This window comes from Pinus tabuliformis, chromosome 1_2 (genome assembly GCF_031772625.1).
Source record: "Pinus tabuliformis cultivar Carrire ecotype Pingquan chromosome 1_2, CPIR1, whole genome shotgun sequence".
Taxonomy (NCBI): Eukaryota; Viridiplantae; Streptophyta; class Pinopsida; order Pinales; family Pinaceae; genus Pinus; species Pinus tabuliformis.
Window position 1 is genome coordinate 106,748,925 of NC_142298.1, and position 21,355 is coordinate 106,770,279.

A 21,355-nucleotide genomic window follows, 5' to 3' on the forward strand; every position below is an offset into this window, starting at 1 on the left:
GTTTGTATATAATGTGTTAATTGTATAGTTTGCATGTAAAATTTACCTAAAAGATTAAAATGTAAAAATTAGTGTGATAATTATTAATACAGTAAAGATATTTGATTTTGTGTATATTTATTCTTTTATTCTCAAGGAAGCGGCTGTAGCGGTTGTTTTCATCCTCTGTTGATCAAGTTGGTTGTTTCTTGAATAGTGTCAAATATTGCAGGTGGTGGAGGTTCGAAGGACAAACTCAGGATTTCCCCAAAAACTCCAGGTTTTTATCTCTTAAAGTGGTTGTTTATTCAAATTAGAATTTTGATATGGTAAAAAATGCAGAATTCAATTTAAAAAGAAACGTATTTAAAGTGTTTTATTGTTTTGTTTATTCTATTTATAGGTAATTGTCTCCAATCTAAGATTATAATTTTTCTCAAAAACCTAATTATTCTCTACATCAATAAAATTAACTTGAATGAAATCATTCCATTAGTGATGGTCAAAATTATGAATTAATATATATATATATATATATATATATATATATATATATATATATATATTATGTATTAATTTTTTTTTATTGCTTTGATTTAAAATGGAATTTTAATGTAATTGAAAGGTAATTTTTAAATTTCTTCAAGAGAAAAGGTTCTTAACGGTAAACATATAAATTCAAATTCCAAATTCCAAATTCCAACCCCTCTCGCCTTTTTAAGCATAAGATTTACCTATTCGATGAAATCTTCTCATACCTTCTAGTTATTTTGTGAAGTTCTGGGCAAGGAGGGCTTAAGACTTTAAACATAACAAGTCATATTATAGGCTCTCGGATTTTGGGGAAGAATGGCCCGTAATGAAGAGAAGGCGAAGTCTATGCTGAATAGGTTCTTAACATTCAAGAACAAAGAGAAGAATAAACCCAAGGAGAAGCACTCATAACCCAAGGAGAAGCACTCATTCCTGGCTTCAGAATGTCGCGATATCGCAGAGGCACACAAATGGAGGTAGTAGATAATAAGAGATATTGGAGGGAAGGCCATGGAGATTCAGAGCACGGACCTCAGTGGACACTGCCTCCCAAACCTCAATGACGAGATCAACAAGCTGATTAGAGAAAAGGAGCACTGGGAAGCTTATATCGTAGAGCTTAGCAGCCCTAATTATGCCAAATTAGGGACCAAGATGACAGACTTGGAAGGAAACTAGGTGGATGTGCACAGTGTTGTTGGTGCTACCATTTTTCACTAGTCGCAAGATGGGTTTAACTATACCAGATAATTCAAATATTTTCTAGATTTCATAGTTGGATCATAATTGGTTTATCTAATCATTTTTTTTTGTTCGACACATATTTTGGGATCTTGTTTGGCTTATTGTAGGATATCTCGGCGGTGAGATTTGGCACCAATATTCCTGAAGCTCCTCCATGGACCTCAATTTCAATAAGGCCATAGAACATTTCACCATGCAGCCTAGTCATTGGTCGATCTATGGTTAAATATTAATCACTGTCGCACCAAAACATTTGGGATTTTGTCAGAATTACACTATAATGGTTATGATTCCATAACTGAATTTGATGCATTTTTCTCGTAGGGTTTTCATATCACATGCTTAATTGGAAAAATGGCGATGCCAAGGTTTAATACCTTACTTTCACGAAAATTTCTTCAAGTTTGACAAACATCACTTAGAAATTATGCCAAAGTAGGGGCCAAGATGACAGACTCGGAAGGAAACTAGGTGGATGTGCACAGTGATGTCGGTGCTACCATTTTTCACTAGTCGCAAGACGGGTTTAGCTATACCCGATAATTCAAATCTTTTCCAAATTTCATAGTTGGATCATAATTGGTTTATCTAATCATTTTGTTTTTTTTTGGCACATATTTTGGGATCTCATTTGGCTTATTATAGGATATCTCAGCGGTGAGATCTGGCACCAATATTCTTGAAGCTCCTCCACGGACCTCAATTTTGTTAAGGCCATAGAACATTTCACCATGTAGCCTGGTCATTGGGCAATCTATGGTTAAATATTAATCATTGCGCAGAGAATATGGAATACTATCCCTAGTTTGCAAGTTCACTAAGATACATCACACCAAAAAAATTGGGATCTTGTTAGAATTACACTATAATAGTTATGATTCCATAACTAGATTTGATGCCTTTTGCTCGCAAGTTTTCACATCACATGCTTAATTGGAAAGAATTTGATGCCAAGGTTTAATACTTTACTTTCACGACAATTTCTTTCGGGTTGACAAACATCACTTTAGAAATTATGCCAAAGTAGGGGCCAAAATTTCTTCTGAGTTGACAAACATCACTTTAGAAATTATGCCAAAGTAGGGGCCAAGATGACAGACTTAGAAGGAAACTAGGTGGATGTGCACAATGTTGTTGGTGCTACCATTTTGCACTAGCCACAAGACGGGTTTAACTCGGGCTTCACTATATCCCTGTGAATCCTGTTTCGTCCACTATTTGCTGCTGTTTTCTCTATATTTCATGGACAAAAGGGCCAAGGCAATGTACAACATATTAAATGCACATTAGATAGTACGATCAAAGCCTGTGACCCACCATAAGACCGAAAGTTTAAACTGAATCTATAGTGGGCACTGGGTACTGCTACTATCGATGCCAAACGATACGTCTCCTCTGCGTAATTTTCGGTCATCACTATTTATTTCTACCATTTGAGGGATGAGAATGTGAGGGATCTCTTGTCATGTAGTTAGATACGAATTAGGGGATCCTTTGTCATGTAGTTGAATGCAAATTATGATAACCTCGGTTAGAGATACTTCAGGGCTTCAAACTTCCTAGCCGTCTGTCTAGTCAATTTAGTGTCCTAAATTGCTCTACATAAATTATCAATCCGGGTATCGTAAACTGATGAAGTGTGGTGCACCATATGTGCTTAGTTAACCTTTCTCTTACTTCGTTGTTTTATAGTTTATGTTGTTTTTGGGGGTTTTGTTTCTTATGCTTAAGGAAATTAATCTAAGAAAGAAAAGCTATGCTTCTAGGTGAAAATCTCTAAATGTTAATGGTCAACTAAATCTAATGACTTTCAATGTTAAAATCTGATTTCTAAAGAAAGGAGAAAAGGAAACAAATCAAAACTTTGAACAGTTAGATTAATCTAAGCTAGCAAAATGTTTATGAAATGAAAGAAAAAAATGATAACAACTAAATGAAGTGTTTTATCACTTTGCTACACAATTTTGGGAGAACTACCTCCTTGTGATAGCATTTGGAGGGATTCAATACTTCATTGTTCTAAAACTGAAAATGAAATTGCAACAAAATCTTCATCATTCTAAAAGAAGTAAACATGAAAATGCAAGGAAAAACTCAGTCATTAGTAAAACATTTCACCACTTAGTCTTAGGTTCAACCATCAACGAAGGGCTTTTGGAAATATCTATTTAAATCATGAGTTACTAAATTGATAAGAAAATGGCATTAAGCTATCTAAATCTAAACTAATGAACAACAAGAAATCTCATTCATAAACACAACATTTCGCCATTTAGTTTGAGGATTAATCATCAACGAAAGGCTCTGGAAATATTTGTTTATATCATGAGTGACTACACTAAGAAGAAAAAGGCATTGAACAACAAGAAATCTCATTCATAAACTCAACATTTCACCATTTAGTTTGAGGAAAAACCATCAACGAAAGGCTTTGGAAACATTCATTTATGTAACGAGTGACTATTCTAATGAAATTGAAATGGAAAGCAAATACAAAACATGTAAAGGAAAACTGATCTATTGTGTGCTCTAATGCTCCAAACACCAATTGGAAAATACTTTCATGGACTATTTTGCTAAGCACATATTACACAGTTAGATAAATCTACAATCAACTGGTTGAAGGCACTTGCATGAATTAAACTTGCATGAATGGAAAATCTAAACTATTCAACTTGAAAACAATAAAATGACATACTTGAATGAAATCAAAGAAAAACTAAAAAATAAAATCTAATCTACCTTACATTCTAATATGCTCCATGACATCTACTTCACATCTCCTTCCATGTTGAGAACATCAAAGCTTTATTTAAATTCTTCAAAATTACAAGAGTTACAAAGCTCTCCAAGGCTTTCCAAAAGCTCCAAAGCTTTCCAAAAACTTTCTAAAACTAAAAAGCTACCAAATGAAGGAGAGAGATCTCCTATTTATACAAAAATATGAGAAGTCATCTCATTAACGAGAGTCCATGAATCTCTCTCTCTGTACCTCTAGAGTCCCAATCAAAATAGGAAATGATAAGACACATGTCTTCTTAGAGTTTCAATACAAATATGAAATGTGACACATATCCTCATGATCCCATGATCCTCTCTACTAAAATTCGAATTTGGCCTTAGGGTGCCACATAAAGGTTTTCTAGAAGCCTCCTTTTGACCTACACATGTCAACAATCTGAACCCACTTGTTAGGTATAAGCATATGCACGTTATTTTCTAATTTTTAACCACAAATTCACTAAAAAAAGCTAAGAAATAATAAAGTTTGGAAAAACATAAATGTGACCCAATGATAATGAAAGTTATATGAATGTAGTGACATGGTAGTGAAATGAAGGTGAAATGGAGGTGATATAATGGACATAATAGTGAAAGTGTAATGGAAATGAATGACAATTTCAAGTCCCAACATACCCCCCAACTGAAGCTATTGCATGTCCTCATGCAATATATATTACATTAATTCTTTTGATCTTTGAGCTTTGGCTTAACTTTGCATGATATCATTTGATAACTTCATACTTCTGCAAAGTGTTTTACTTGAATTGCAACATGGTTGGTTCTTTTGTTACAACCATATTTTTTTTGTTGCATTCTATTTTGATCTTTGAACTTTGCATAATGATAATTTGATTATTGTTGCAAAGTATATCTTTATTGGATTGCATGATGGTTGGTTCTTGTGTGACAACCATGATTTTGCTTGTATCCAATTATCCTTTAAGCACTTTTGAAAATCCATTAGATGCTCATAATAATAATTTAATAGTTAATATATCTTGGAAGTATGTGGGGTTCTAAATATGATATGAACATGGCATGATATGAATATGAATGTATCCCCCCCCCCCACTCCAACTAATGGTATTGGCAATTTTATGAAATGAGGAAGAGAAATGTTTTTCCAACAATTATCATTCTAGCTTTTTATGGAATTCTATGGTCAAAAGTTAGAAAATAACGTACCTTAACTTTCCCTTTGGAAATGGATGAGTTGTATGTGTGGTGGCTATAAAATTCTAATCATAATCTTCTTCAAGTGGCTGGAAAAAAAGATTCATGGATAAAAGAGTCAAGATGACTTTTTATTACTTCTACTAGAACTTGCTGAATCTACTATTAAATAGTGTTGATCTATTTAATATCTGCTCCAAAAATGTTGAAAATAATAATCTTAATGTCTTCAAAAATCATTGGCACAATTCCTACTATGTGAAGAGATGTTCTGATGTCGAACATAGCAGGAAATTGTTGACTTAGTGGCCATTAATGAATGCCACTAGTCAACACGAGAACTCTCACCATTGATGACAATGAGAGTCAAGATGCCCAAACACATATTGCTAGGTACAAATGAATTTGCCAATGCCCAGTCACCTAGAAGATCCGATGAACAAGGGACATTAATGTATTCCCATTTTTCGTCAACATGAGGACTTGCCATTAAGGCATGCAAGCCTCAAGGTGTTTTTTCAAGGAATTTAGACTCAAAGGACTATGGACTCAATAATTTGCATTGAAGCAGGGCTTATTTGCGAAATGGAAATGATAGGAAAGGGAAAATGAAAATGGAAGATGACAATGGAAAATAGTAATGGAAATGGGCAATAAGCATGGAACTAAGCCTCTTGCTTTTATTTGTGGGTTATGAGTGGACAAAAAGTAATTGAAAGTGTATGTAAATGTAAATGGAAAATATGAAGGGAAATGAGGTGACTGGTTTATTATGAAGAATAGATGTAATGGAGATAATAGTATCTGAAAGTTTTTCAAGTGTTTGGATCTGATTTTACATTAACATGTTTCTTCTTTGTTCCTGATTATCCTCTTATGAAACAAATTGGTCTCTTAAGAGAGGCACTATTCACTTGTAGTCATTTGTCCTTCCTCCTGGAACCTGCAAAAAAAACTAATACTTCTTCTGTAACGGAATGCAAGATTATCAAAGGAGGGAGGTGATCAATCTCTCTAGTTATGATATTTACACACAAAACTAAGAATTCGTATTAATGAAACAAGTTCACAAAGGAAAACCAAAAGAATTTATACCTGCTTCAGAATTAGTGCCTCAAGTTAATCGTCGTATCTTTTCAGCAATTTATTTCATTATTTACTGTTTCAAACACTAATGATGGATTTCTCATTGTGTATATCTCATCGATATCTTTCCAATGATACTTGAATCATTGAAATCTGATTTTGTATAAGTGAGGCTGATTTGAGCAATGAAGTTTTTTAGCTATAAATTGATGTTTAGCTGTGGAACAACTTGCGGAATGTGCACAGTTTTTATAGCTAAAAATATTGAATAGAAAGTTAGCCATTCATTTTTCATCAGTCCAAAATTAATCAATACCTTTCAAATAATCTACTTATCTCATTGAAGTTTTTATTTTTTTTGTTGAGAAAAAGTCAAAGACTCTTTGCGTTTTATGTAAGAATTCAAGAGAAGAGTTGTATGATCTTTGGAGGCCAAACCTTTTTGTTAGAAATAATATTGTTGCAATATGTCTCTATCTTCTTTCAAATAGAATTTATTTTACAATGATTTTGTACTGGTGCAATCTTTTTCCAGTACACAGGCTGCAACCTGCAGAGAGCTACAACCCCCTCTCATTTTCTAGTCTCTCCTGGAAGGGAGCTACAACCCCCTACTTCGTTCAAGGACCACGTTTCATTAATTTTCAGACTGGATCCAAGAAGATCGAATGGTCATCAAGTATAAGAAAATCTTCAGAATTACCCAAGCAACAGATCAACATATATATTCTTTATACAGAAGATCTTTCAAAATCACTCAAGCGCCATCCCAAGCACTAGATCAAAATATAAAGAAATATCTGATCTGGTCACCTATTTAAAAAAGAGGTTATTTATGCCGAATTTAGAACACAATGCAAAGGATATACATATAATAGTGCACCCGGACACTAGACACAAAGCAAACCCAATATGTGCACCCAGAACCTAAACTGCAATACACCCGAAGCAATGTGATTTCTCTCGAAAAATGTCTGAACTTTAAGCCTGCGATCCTTTTCTCTATTTTGCGCGCCTTCTCCTTAATTCAGATTCAGTAATTGCTCCTTTACTGGTCACACAAATGCCAATCGAATAATCAATTCTCCCTTCAGATCTTCCAGTCATAATCGATTCTTTGTTGTAGGATCCCCTTTTCTTTATATATTCATGCTTTTGATAATACAAAGAATCGAAACCAGAGGATCTGAAAACCTGGGGCGCAACTTTTTTGACTGATCTCTTAAGAAAAGAGCTGAAGCAGAAAAACAATGAAAACGGTCCAAATGGGCGAACAGGCGGACTTTTAATTGAATTCACTCATATCAATAATATATCGAGTTTGCTCCTTATCGCTATCAGCGATTAGATGAGGGAGGCTTTTATAAAATGGGTGACTACCACGGATGCGATATTAATATATTATGCCTTTAATCCCTTCATCGGGTCCACCCCCTCTTATCGCAATCGGAGGATTGGGGTGGGCGGCCCTTTATGTATTGCGATACACTGCGGATGCGATATTGTTATAAACCATGTTTGATGCCACCATTGGGTCCGTTCGCAATCGGAGGTTTCAACGAAGTCACATAGCCGAACCCCTGACGCGCATATATGCCGAACTACGAATGCGATATTATTATAAACCAAATTTGATATGCCATCGGGTCCGCCCGCAATCGGAGGTTTCAACGAAGTCACATAGCCGAACCCCCGACACGCATATATGCCGAACTACGGATGTGATATTATTATAAACAAAATCTGATATGCCATCGGGTCTGCTCGCAATCGGAGGTTTCAACGGTGTTACATACCCGAACCCCCGATGCCCATATATGCCGATATATATGTATTAACACATATAATTGTGTTTATCCGCCGAAAGGGGGAAATGCTATTGTTTATTATATAATACATATATATATATATATATATATATATATATATATATATATATATGGGTTTTAAGTGCCCAAACACCTCCCGATAATATTAATGCATGCATATATGGGTTTTAATAAGCCCGATACCTCCCCATAAGCATATATATGAGAAAGAGCCTCTATTTCTCCGATAAGCTCCCAATGGCTCAAAGGTTCTAATAAACATATGTAATTGGCCCCTCTTCTCTCCTTTTGGATCTTCTTGTCCCCATCAAGATGTATATAAGATAAATGTAGGTCTGTGAGAGGGTTGCCATCAAGTTCAACACATGTCCATAAACACATATTTCATTAAATTTGGAATTAAATAGTGGATCTAGAATTTCAAAATAACCAAAAAACTAAATTTTGTTGATGTCCTTGTAATAAAATATTTCCAATTTTAATGAAATATGTGTTCATAATGTCATAATGCCAACAATCTCCCCCTTTGGACTTGATGGCAACAACACCGACCAAAAAGCACAAAAAGCACTCTCCCCCTTTGACATCAAGGGCAAAGGGTGGATATCTGCTTCTCCTAACTATTTCTCCCCCTGAGAGCTTGCTCCTCCTGATTTTTCCCCCTGAGGACCTGTTTCGCCTGATTATGAACCGGATTCTGAAAGTGACATCAACTTCAGAGTTTTCTGGCAACCATTTTATTCCACAGCAGTTGACGACACCATGTTCTTTATGACAGAAAGTTGAACTATTTTGGCTACGTATAAAACAAAGACCGCCCTATTTTTCCCTTCAGCTAGTGCCATTAATTGAACTCAGCACCTTTATTACCATGGATATTGAGACAATGCCCTGTTCGCTCCTATTGAAATCAGATATGGTGCACGCCTTATGTACAGTTCATCTACCAACATATTACTCCTTCTATAATACTATAATGCCAACAATAAATTATTCTCCCCCTGAACGTTGTACGCGTATACCCCATAAGAACTTTGCGTACAAGCACCAATCTGAGAATTAACAACAGGATGATGCGTCGACAACCCTCAGATTTTGCCTGAGGTATTCAAAAGTCTCCCTGGGCAATGGTTTGGTAAATATATCAGGCACTTGTTCCTTAGAAGAAACATATTCCAACTTGACCTTTTGTTCAAGAACTTGTTCCCTGAGAAAATGATACTTGATTGGTATGTGCTTGGTTTTTGAATTTATGATTGGGTTCTTTGAAATGTTGATTGCACTTGTATTATCACATACGATGGAGATAGGTGGAGTACAAGTGATTTGGAAATCCTGTAAGGTCTGCATCATCCAAAGAAGTTGGCTGCAACAAGATGCAACAGCTACATATTCTGCTTTAGCTGTAGATAAGGCAATTGAACTCTGTTTCTTGTTGAACCATGATACTAATCTGGAACCCATAAAGAAAGCACCACCACTTGTGCTTTTCCTGTCATCCACACTTCCAGCCCAATCTGCATCTGTGTAAGCATGAAGTGTGAGATCTGTGTCTCTAGGATACCATAAGCCATAGTATTGAGTTCCTTGAAGATATTTGAAGATTCTCTTTACTACCTGAAGATGAGTTTCCTTTGGATTTGCCTGAAATCTTCCAACTATTCCAACTGCATGCATGATGTCTGGTCGGGTACCTGTCAAATAAAGTAGACTTCCAATCATAGATCTGTATGTTGGTTGATGAACTATAGCTAATTCATCATTCGCACTAAGACTGCATCCTGTAACCATGGGGGTACATACTGGTTTTGAATCTTCTACGCCATACTTCTTCAAAATCTTCTTGAGGTACTTTGTTTGAGACAAGAAGATACCGTCTTTATTTTGTTGGATTTGCAATCCAAGAAAGTATGTCAGTCTCCTAGCAGGGACATTTCAAATTCTTTCTGCATTACCGAGGCAAAGTTTTGACTCATAGCTTCTTCATTGCTGCCAAAGATAATATCATCTACATACACAACAAGTATTAGCAACTTGTCATATTCAATTTTTATAAAGAGTGCTATCTGCTGATCCTTTTGAAAAACCTTGTTGATGAAGATATTTGTCCAAACGGTAGTACCAAGCCCTTGGAACCTATTTAAGACCATAGAGAGCCTTTTTTCAATCTGCATACAAGATTTGGATCATTCCCAAGAATGAAACCATCTGGCTGCTCAATGTATACTTGTTCTTCTAAGTCTCCATTCAGAAAAGCTGATTTCACATCCATTTGAAATACTTTGAACTTTTGAAAGCTTGAGAGAGCAAGGAACATTTGGATGGCCTCAAGTCTTGCAACGGGAGCAAAAGTTTCTTTAAAATCTATTCCTTCTTGCTGGGCATACCCTTTACACACCAGTCTTGCCTTGTTTCTAATCACCTCCCCATTTCGTTCAACTTATTTTTGAAAATCCATTTTGTTCCTATGACATTCTTATCCTTTGGTCTAGGAACCAACTCCCAAGTGTTGTTCTTTTTGATCTATTCAATTTCTTCATCCATTGCCTTGACCAAATTCATCCTTGCATGCCTCTCTTACATTTTGTGGTTTAGTGGAGGAGAGTAATGCCAAGTAGCTTGAATCTTCTGCAGTTGATCTTCTTGTTTGTACGCCTGCCTCTTTTTGTCCCAAAATTTGAGATTCTGATGATTCTTCTATACATACCTGGATGGAGTCTTTTCTTCTATCATTATCTATTCTTTGGGTGCCTCTTGAGGTTCTTTTTCTTCATCATTGGTCTGATTTGGAGGGTAGACTTCATCTTCTTCAATATTTTCATACCTTATTTGCCTAGGGATGTATCCCTTTTCATCAACCACTACATCAATGCTATCAACAATTCTTCCAAGTCTTTTATTGTAACACTTATATGCTTTGCTGTGAGGAGAATAACCAAGGAGAATGCCTTCGTCTACTTTAGGCTCAAGTTTGCCAAGCTGTTCATCAATATTCTTAATATAGCATTTGCTCCCAAAAATTTTGAAGTGCTTTACCGAAGGAGCCTCCCCATACTAAAGCTCATGCGGAGTTTGAGTGTTGTTCACTCAGACATTTGTTTTATTGATAATAACAACCGCAGCAAATTCAGCTTCACACCAGAATGTTGCGGGAGTTCCAGACTCATGAAGCATAGCACAAGCCATTTTTTGGATTGTTCTGTTCATCCTTTCCACAACTCCATTCTGCTGAGGAGTCCTAGCTGTAGAGAATTCCCTTCTTATTCCATGTTCTTCACAAAAATCAAAAAATTCATTTGAGGTGAATTCCCCACCTTTGTCAGACCTGAGGCACTTAATTTTGTAATCTGATTCATTTTCAACCAAGACTTTGAAAGACTTGAACTTTTCGAATGCTTCGTCTTTGTGCGTCATAAGTCCTAACCAAACCATCCTATAGAAGTCATCATTGAATAATCTAAAATATTCTTCTCCTCGAGGTGACCTTGTCCTAAATGGACCACATACATCTGTATGTACCAGCTCAAGGGGCCTGCTAGTTGATCCTTCCTTTTCAGGATATTTAGTTCTGGTTTGCCTACCAAACTGACATGATTTACACATTGTGTTGTCTGGAATTTTAATGTCTGGAAGACCACGGACTGCCTGGTATTTGCATGCTTTCTTTATTTGTGAAAAGCTCAGGTGCCCCAACCTCCGGTGCCATAACCAATGTTCATCGTCCTTGCTCAAATAGCATTGTTGTTGTCCTTCTTCAAATATGTATAAATTATTTGGATTTCTTCTGCCTTTTATCACTGTTTTTCCTGTATTGAGATCACAAGCACTACATCCATTTGATCGAAATATTACCTTTGTTCCTTGATCACACATTTGACTGACACTCAGAAGATTATGCTTCAAGCCATCAACATACAAAACATTTCTAGCCTTGACCTTTTATTTCAACTGAGCAGTGCCTTTTCCCTTTATGGCAGTAAGAGTATCATTTCCAAAAGAAACCTTCTTTCCCTTTTCTAGAGCAGTATACGATTCAAGTTTTTCTTTATCACCTGTCATATGCTTCGAACATCTGCTGTCGATAAACAATAAATTTTCTTCTCCTTCTGCATAGAAAGCTATTCCACATCTTTCTGGTTGAGGTTCCTTCATTCTCCATGTTCTGGCATTCAAGCTTTGTTCCTTATAAGTTGTCTTTTGAAACCTGCTCCTGCATTCAGATTCTTCATGACCGAAGTTATTACAAATAGAACATTCAATTTCAATTTCAAGGGCGGAAAAATTGTTATAGGTCCTTTTCTTGATTCCAGACATATTTCTTTTTTTTGAGCTTCTCTAGTCATGATTGTCTTATAGGCAACACATTGAGCTGCTCTGTGACCAAAGTTATGGCAAGAGAAACATTGCCCATTGAAGAAACTTCTGCGATTATCAAATCTGTCATCCAACCGATTATAGTTTCTACCAACATTCATTCTTGAGGCAAATTGGGAAGATTTTACCTGTGGTTGGTTGTAGCTTCTATCAGTAGCTTGCCTCTAATTTTCTTGATAGTTTTTGTTTGTTCTTGAGATAGATTGTCCCTGATTTACTTGATGATTTCTATTAGACCTTTTCTCGCTCCTTCTTGCTGCATCAAGATAACTTTTGGAGGTGGATGCTTGAGATGCTTCTCCATTGTATCCCAGACCTATCTTGATTAATGGAGAACGCTGCACATTGATGATCTCATCCAGAGTTTCAGATCCTTTAGAAAATTTAAGATTAAGAGCTTTTGTCTTCTCAATCTCTTTTCTAAGACCAACAATTTCACATCCAATTTTTCAAGATGTTTTTCCCTTTCAGCTAGTTGACATTGCAGAGATTCAATAATCACATTTTTCTCTTCTAAGCAAATTTTGAGATCAGACATTTCTTCATAAAAGCCATCTTCATCTACAACATCCATGTAGTCATCATCTTCAAAATCCATTAAGAGTTTATAGTCATTACCTCGTTCATCTCCGTCACTAATTGAGAGTCCATCACTATCTTCATGAGTGTAATAGCTTTTCTTATTAGTGTTCTGTTTCTTGTTCCATCTAACGGGTTACTTTCCCTTGTCATTCTTTTCTTTATGAGGACATTTGGCAGCATAGTGACCCACTCTTCCACATGCAAAGCATTTGAAAGGTAACTTACCTCGAAATCGTCTAGCACCCCGTTGAATATTTTTGACAAAATTTGATTCTTCTTCTTCTCCTGATACGTGTCCTGACTCATAGGAATCTTCTTTGCCAGAAGCCTTGAAGGCAACCTCTCTCCTGTCTGATGGTCCTCCTTTCCTCATTTCATAAGCAGTTAGAATTCCATGCAGCTGAGACATTTTAAGACTTTGTAGATTCTCCTTTTCTTCTATTGCAAAAACTTTAGATTCAAATTTAGGTGACAAAGATCTTAGAACCTTTTCAACCACAACATCCTCTTTTATTTCTTCACCCAAGTTTTTCATACAATTAACAATCTCATCCACACGAAGAAAATAGTTAGCCACACTTTCATCATTATACATCTTGAGATTTTGATACTGAATCCTGAGGGTTTGAAGTTTTGCTCGTTTTACCTGATCATATCCTTCATAGCTTAGGACAATCTTGTCCCATATTTCTTCTTCTCAGCTAGATCTATAGGAGTAGCTGATGGAAAAGTATACCCTGTTTCTATGATGTCCTAGACTTCTGTACCCAGAGATTGAAGATAGGTTGTAACTCTTACCTTCCAATATACGAAGTTTGTCCCATCAAAAATAGGTGGCCTAATTGATGCTTCCCTCTCATAGTTGCTCATGATGAATGATCTCATTCAAGCGATCAAGCTTCTTCAGAAGGACCTGCTCTGATACCAATTGTTGGAAACAATACTGCTGCAATATGTCTCTATCTTCCTTTAATAAGAATTTCTTTTACAATGAGTTTGTACTGGTGCAGTATTTTGCCAGTACGCAGGCTGCAACCTGCAGAGAGCTACAACCCTCTCTCTTTCTCCAGTCTCTCCTGGAAGGGAACTACAACCCCCTACATCGTTCAAGGACCACGTTTCATTAATTTTCATACTGGATCCAAGAAGATCGAATGGTCATCAAGTATAAGCAAATCTTCAGAATTACCCAAGCATCAGATCAACATATATATTCTTTATATAGTATATCTTTCAAAATCACCCAAGCGCCAACCCAAGCACTAGATCAAAATATAAAGAAATATCCGATCTGATCACCTATTTAAAACAAAGGTTGTTTATGCTGAATTCAGAACACAATGTAGAGGATATACATATAACAGTGCACTAGGAGGCTAGACACAAAGCAAACCCAATATGCGCACCCAGAACCTGAACTTCAATACACCCGAAGCAATGTGATTTCTCTCGAAAAATATCTGAACTTTAAGATTGCGATCCTTTTCTCTATTCTGCGCGCCTTATCCTTAATTCAGATTTAGTAATTGCTCCTTTACCTGTCACACGAATGCCAATCGAATAATCAATTCTCCCTTTAGATCTTCCAGTCATAATCAATTCTTTGCCACAAGATCCCCTTTTCTTTATATATTCACGCTTTTGATAATACCAAGAATCGAAACCAGAGGATCCGAAAACCTGGGGCGCAACTGTTTTGATCGATCTCTTAAGAAAAGCGCTTAAGCGGGAAAACAATGAAAACTGTCCAAACGGGCGAAGAGGCGGACTTTTAATTGAATGCACTCGTATCAATAATATATCGCGTTCGCTCCTTATCGCTATCGGCAATTAAATGAGGGAGGCTTTTATAAAATGGGCGACTACAGCGGATGCGATATTAATATATGATGCCTTTAATCCCTTCATCGGGTCCGCCCCCTCTTATCGCAATCAGAGGATTGGGGTGGGCGACTCTTTATGTATTGCGATACACTGCGGATGCGATATTGTTATAAACCATGTTTGATTCCACCATCGAGTCCGCTCGCAATCGGAGGTTTCAACAAAGTCACATAGCCGAACCCCCGACGCGCATATATGCCGAACTGCGGATGCGATATTATTATAAACCAAATTTGATATTCCATCGGGTCCGCTCATAATCGGAGATTTCAACGAAGTCACATAGCTGAACCCCCGATGCACATATATGCCGAACTGCAGATGCGATATTATTATAAACAAAATTTGATATGCCATCGAGTCTGCTCGCAATCAGAGGTTTCAACGGTGTTACATACCCGAACCCCCGATGCGCATATATGTCGATATATATGTATTAACACATATAACTGTGTTTATCTGCTGAAAGGGGGAAATTCTATTGTTTATTATATAATACATATATATATGGGTTTTAAGCACCCAAACACCTCCCGATAATACTAATGCATGCATATATGGGTTTTAATAAGCCCGATACCTCCCGATAAGCATATATATGAGAAAGAGCCTCTATTGCTCCGATAAGGTCCCAATGGCTCAAAGGTTCTGATAAACATATGCAAATGGCCCCTCTTCTCTCCTTTTGGCTCTTCTTGTCCCCATCAGGATGTATATAAGAGAAATTTATGTCTGTGAGGGGGTTGCCATCAAGTTCAACACATGTCCATAATGTCATAATGCCAACACTTTCTCATGTAATTTTTCCAAGTAACTAATAAGATAATAAATGTGATGGATATCAAGAAACTTTTGAATGACATATGAAGGTTCTAGTTGACCAATAGTACGAATGTATTGTGCCATGGCTTCATCATAGTCTTGTTTGCTATACAAGTGATCTGCATATTTGTGCAGCACTTCAGCCGTAGCTGCTGCATCTGCTTGTTGACTTTGGACAAGATTTATGGCAACAGTATATGAATTCTTTTTGAAAATCATGTCCAGTTTACTTTCCATGTCTTTCGCTCCTATGCATAAAACCTTCACTTTCAGCCTTCCCATCATTTTCTTCCTGCTCGTCATCATCTCCAGATTCGCTACCTCTTCATCTTTGCCATGTCTATCAATCAGGTTGTGAAGAGTCGTATTCGATTGGCATACGTCATGCTGTTAAACAGGTGTGAGATGAAGTACGAGTTATTAAAGACGAGAGGCATGTAATCAGGATTGAATGCCACCACACAATAAGTCCCTAAATTGGATTTGTCCTCTCCAAGCACGTCGAGTTAAAACAACAGACTGTTCATCAATTAAAATCCATTTTTCTTCACGCGGCATGCAAAAAGAGGCTTCAGAGAACCGAGAAATTCTCCCAAACCGCTGTGAATTTCTTAAAACCATTTCTAGGTTATCTAACTGACCCTGTCCCCAAAAAAACCCATGTTTTATTTTTTCCTAATTCATTTTCATTTGGCCGGATCATGTAGTTGAAGTTTGACATTTTTTTAGTTCTACGTTTTTGTCAATTACATCCTCTGTAAAATTGATTTCAAAAAAAATTGTTTTCAGATGCAATCAACAGCAAATGAACCAGTCAATTTCGGTGATATAGCCTCCATCAGTAAGGCTCTCACTCTCTGGCAATGGTGATGACGACAATTGACTAATTATGCAACTTGAGAGAAACTTCTGCAATGGCTAAGGGTACATGACCCATATGGCCTTTCCAATAAGCATGTGTGAGATCACATGATTCTCATTGACATAACTATTTAGGATACAAATATCCAAGTTATAGACGCATGACAAATAAAATGGATACCTTCCATTCCAAATACCAGCATTGTCCCATGTTCAGATTGTTTATATGGTAGGTTTTCATTTTTATTTTATATTTTTTAAATATTTTTGCAGGTTTGTTTCAAGGCCAAAGCTCAAACAGGAATACAAGTTTTCTATTGAAGCCATAGTGAAAACTAGGATTGGAGATAGCCATTGATTGTTTCCTCTCTTTTTTTCTCTAAAATTGTGAAATTTTATAAAAATGATTAATGGTTCTCAAATTCAGGCAACAAAGGCTTCAAGGTAAATATACTGAAAACAGGACTTTGACTGACGTTTTAAGTTGGTTTTTTATCGATCTAGTTTAGATGACTAGGATAATATCCATGTCGAGATGATTCTGGAGATGCCCATGTGGTTGGTTTCTTCATTGGATGCTTGTAACCTGCTAAACCTTGGAAATAGTTGCGGAACTCACATTTAGTTGCGGAACAGGGCTGCATTCCATAGCTAATTTGCAAAATCTTGTTAAACAGGACACAATGTTTTTGAGGGTCACTTCAAACCATAACCAGTCAATCTAGGACAGCTAAACCTATCAAAGAAGTTGGATTTTTATTGTTTTTTTTTATTGAATCAAATGAAATGATTATTTTTTTTTTGACATAACAATTCTTTTTATGATCCTCTAGATCACACAAAGTGTAGGAAGAGAGCATACTCGAGAAATTATTAATTTTTGTTAATTTCTTTTTAGATGTAAGAAATAAGGTCTCCTAATTACACTTCCCTGACAAAGGTGCCAAAATTTTTAGTCAATTTAGTGTCCTAAATTTCTCTACATAAATTATCAATCCAGGTATCATAAATTGATGAAGTGTGGTGCACCATATGTGCTTAGTTAACCTTTCTCTTACTTCGTTGTTTTATAGTTTATGTTTTTTTGGGGGGCTTTGTTTCTTATGCTTAATGAAATTAATCTAAGAAATAAAAGATATGCTTCTAGGTGAAAATCTCTAAATGTTAATGGTCAACTAAATCTAATGACTTTCAATGTTAAAATCTAATTTCTAAAGAAAGGAGGAAAGGAAACAAATCAAAACTTTGAACAGTTAGATTAATTTGAGCTAGAAAAATGTCTATGAAATGAAAGCAAAAAACAATAACAACTAAATGAAGTGTTTTATCACTTTTCTACACAATTTTGGGAGAACTACCTCGTTGTGATAGCATTTGGAGGGATTCAATACTTCATTGTTCTAAAATTGAAAATGAAATTGCAACAAAATCTTCATCATTCTAAAAGAAGTAAACATGAAAATGCAAGGAAAAATTAGTAAAACATTTCACCACTTAGTCTTAGGTTGAACCATCAACGAAGGGCTTTTGGAAATATCTATTTAAATCATGAGTTACTAAATTGATAAGAAAATGGCATTAAGCTATCTAACTCAAAACTAATGAACAACAAGAAATCTCATTCATAAACACAACATTTTTCCATTTAGTTTGAGGATTAATCATCAATGAGAGGCTCTGGAAATATTTGTTTATATCATGAGTGACTACACTAAGAAGAAAAAGTCATTGAGCAACAAGAAATCACATTCATAAACTCAATATTTCACCATTTAGTTTGAGGATAAACCATCAACGAAAGGCTTTGGAAACATTCATTTATGTAATGAGTGACTATTCTAATGAAATTGAAATGGAAAGCAAATACAAAACATGTAAAGGAAAACTAATCTACTGTGTGCTTTAATGCTCCAAGCACCAATTGGAAAATACTTTGTTGGACTATTTTGCTAAGCACAGATTGCACAGTTAGATTAACCTACAATAAACCAGTTGAACACACTTGCATGAATTAACCTTGCATGAATGGAAAATATAAACTATTAAACTTGAAAACAATAAAATGACATACTTGAATGAAATCAAAGCAAAACTACAAAATAAAATCTAATCTACCTTACATTCTAATATGCTCCATGACATCTACTTCACATCTCCTTCCATGTTGAGAACATCAAAGCTTTATTCAAATTCTTCAAAATTACAAGAGTTTACAAAGCTCTCCAAATCTTTCCAAAAGCTCCAAGGCTTTCCAAAACTTTCCAAAACTAAAAAGCTACCAAATGAAGGAGAGAGATCTCCTATTTATACAAAAAGATGAGAAGTCATCTCATTAATGAGAGTCCATGAATCTCTCCCTATACCTCTAGAGTCCTAATCAAAATAGGAAATGATAAGACACATGTCTTCTTAGAGTTTCAATACAAATAGGAAATGTGACACATATCCTCATGATCCCATGATCCTCTCTACTCAAATTCGAATTTGGCCTTAGGGTGCCACATAAAGGTTTTCTAGAAGCCTCCTTTTGACCTACACATGTCAACAATCTCAACCCACTTGTTAGGTATAAGCATGTGCACATTATTTTCTAATTTTTAACCACAAATTCACTAAAAAAAGCTAAGAATTAATAAAGTTTGGAAAAACATAAATGTGACCCAATGATAATGAAAGTGAGATGAATGTAGTGACATGGTAGTGAAATGAAGGTGAAATGGAGGTGATATAATGGACATAATAGTGAAAGTGTAATGGAAATGAATGACAATTTCAAGACCCAACACCGTCCTCAAAGAGCTATTTGGAAAAACCCCAGAGGCAAAGAATAGGAGGTCTACCTATGAGATTTACAAGTGAAATGATGCAAGTTATTATGGCTACAAGGATAACGAGGATGAGATCTTGGAGAAAGTCGAGCAACTCGCAGAGGAGGAGATGTAGGCTAGGGTGCCAAGAGTGTGGCAGAGGATTGAGTCTGTCGAGAGGGAGGCTAGGTTAATAGTGAAGAGTGGGGAGGTCACTACGGTTAAGCCGGTTCTATTCAAGGAAGAGGAGGATGCAGCGAAACAAATTGGAGAGCAGGAGAAGGGAAGCCAACAATAGAGAGAGTGAGAGTTTGTTTCCCATGTTCCCCTACTAGATGAGGAAGAGATTGAGTGCATGGTTATGGAGAAGAAGAAACAAGAGCTTCTTAGTAAATAAACGAGTGAGGATCTTCTGGAGGAGCAGTTCCAAACCAAGGAAATGCTTGATATTCAACAATAAGGTATTCTGTTGAAGCCTATGGATCTTCAATTTTCTTTTTCAAATGAGATTCTCATTTTCCATGAGGGTGGGGTTGTCAATGCTCCCATGAGGGTGGTGAAGAATTTGTGCATTTCATGTTTCAGAAAAAAAGACGATGTTGAGTGTATATCCTTGGTGACTTTGGCAGAATAGTTTTCCTCACCTAACACTTAAGTGAAAACAATCTATTTTATACCCTAAAACATGTTTTGAATAATTTTCACCATTCATCTTATCTTTGAGAACAGTTAGCAAACAATTTACCTAATGATTATCTGATAATCTGTTAAAAAATTTGAACGTTTCCATCCCAAGTGCATTGGTTTAAACTTAGTGTTAGATTAGTTGTGATCATCAGGTATATATCAATATAGTGTTTTAGTAGTTTTGTACTCTTAGTTTCCTTTAGTATAGTTTATCTACTAGTGAATTGTGTCTCTTATTTGAAAGGTTAAAGTTCACATGTGATGTTTCTTTTTGTATTTATACGTTGTCACTCATGTATTATTATGATCTGAAACAAAAGTTTTCACACTACACAATTTTCCACCATTAGTAAATTTTAATCTCTCATTTAGTTAGAAGAATTGATTTTATTTCTCATCATGGTTCTCTACTCTTGGCTTATATTATTTCATGTTATAGCTTGAATATATCATGATGTTATTAGCTAAATTGAAGTGATCAAATCTTTTGTGAACTTGGTGGTTTTGTGTCATTCTCGAATGGTAAATATGATTATTGAATGGTAAATATGAGTATGAAAGCTAAACAATTGACATGCTTTAATTCAAATTTGATTTTAATTTTTTACAATATAAGAATCAAGTTATAATTTATAAATATGTATTTATGAAAAAGTAGGATTTCACAACCTGTATGTCTCTTTGGACATTAATATAATAATTGTATCTTATCTTTGCTAGGGTTGTGTTGCATGCATTTGTCCAAAGAAATATCGGCAAGTCTTTTTAATGTGTCATGGCCTTAGTAGCCCCTATGGTGGACTTTTGCTCGACCACCATGTTTTTCCCTGGGTTGTACAGAGCTGCAACTCTCTCTTGATTCCTTCCTTCTGGAAAAACCCCTGAACTCCTTGCAGGTATACTCTCTCACATTGTCCAATCTCAAGACTTTGATATTCATACTTGTGTGGTTTTCAATCAGAGCTCTGAACTCCTAAAAATTGCTAAACACCTCATCCTTGATATTTAATAAGTAGACCCAAGTCTTATGAGAAGAATCATCAATAAAGGAAAGACAATACATGCTTCCTATTATTATCACTAGTAACTACTGACTTCAGTCCAAAAAAATTATACACTGGAGCTCAAGTTTTGACGATGACTATCCAAGGGCGGGGTAAAGATGTGCAGTCAAAATATATATCTCTATGTTTCACAGCATCCTGTAGA

General features: G+C 35.8%; 1 pseudogene; it reads left to right on the forward strand.

Annotated features, from left to right (window-relative positions):
- Positions 1 to 828: 828 nt before the first annotated feature.
- Positions 829 to 19,919, forward strand: LOC149204722 (uncharacterized; annotated as a pseudogene).
- The last annotated feature ends 1,436 nt before the right edge of the window (positions 19,920 to 21,355 follow it).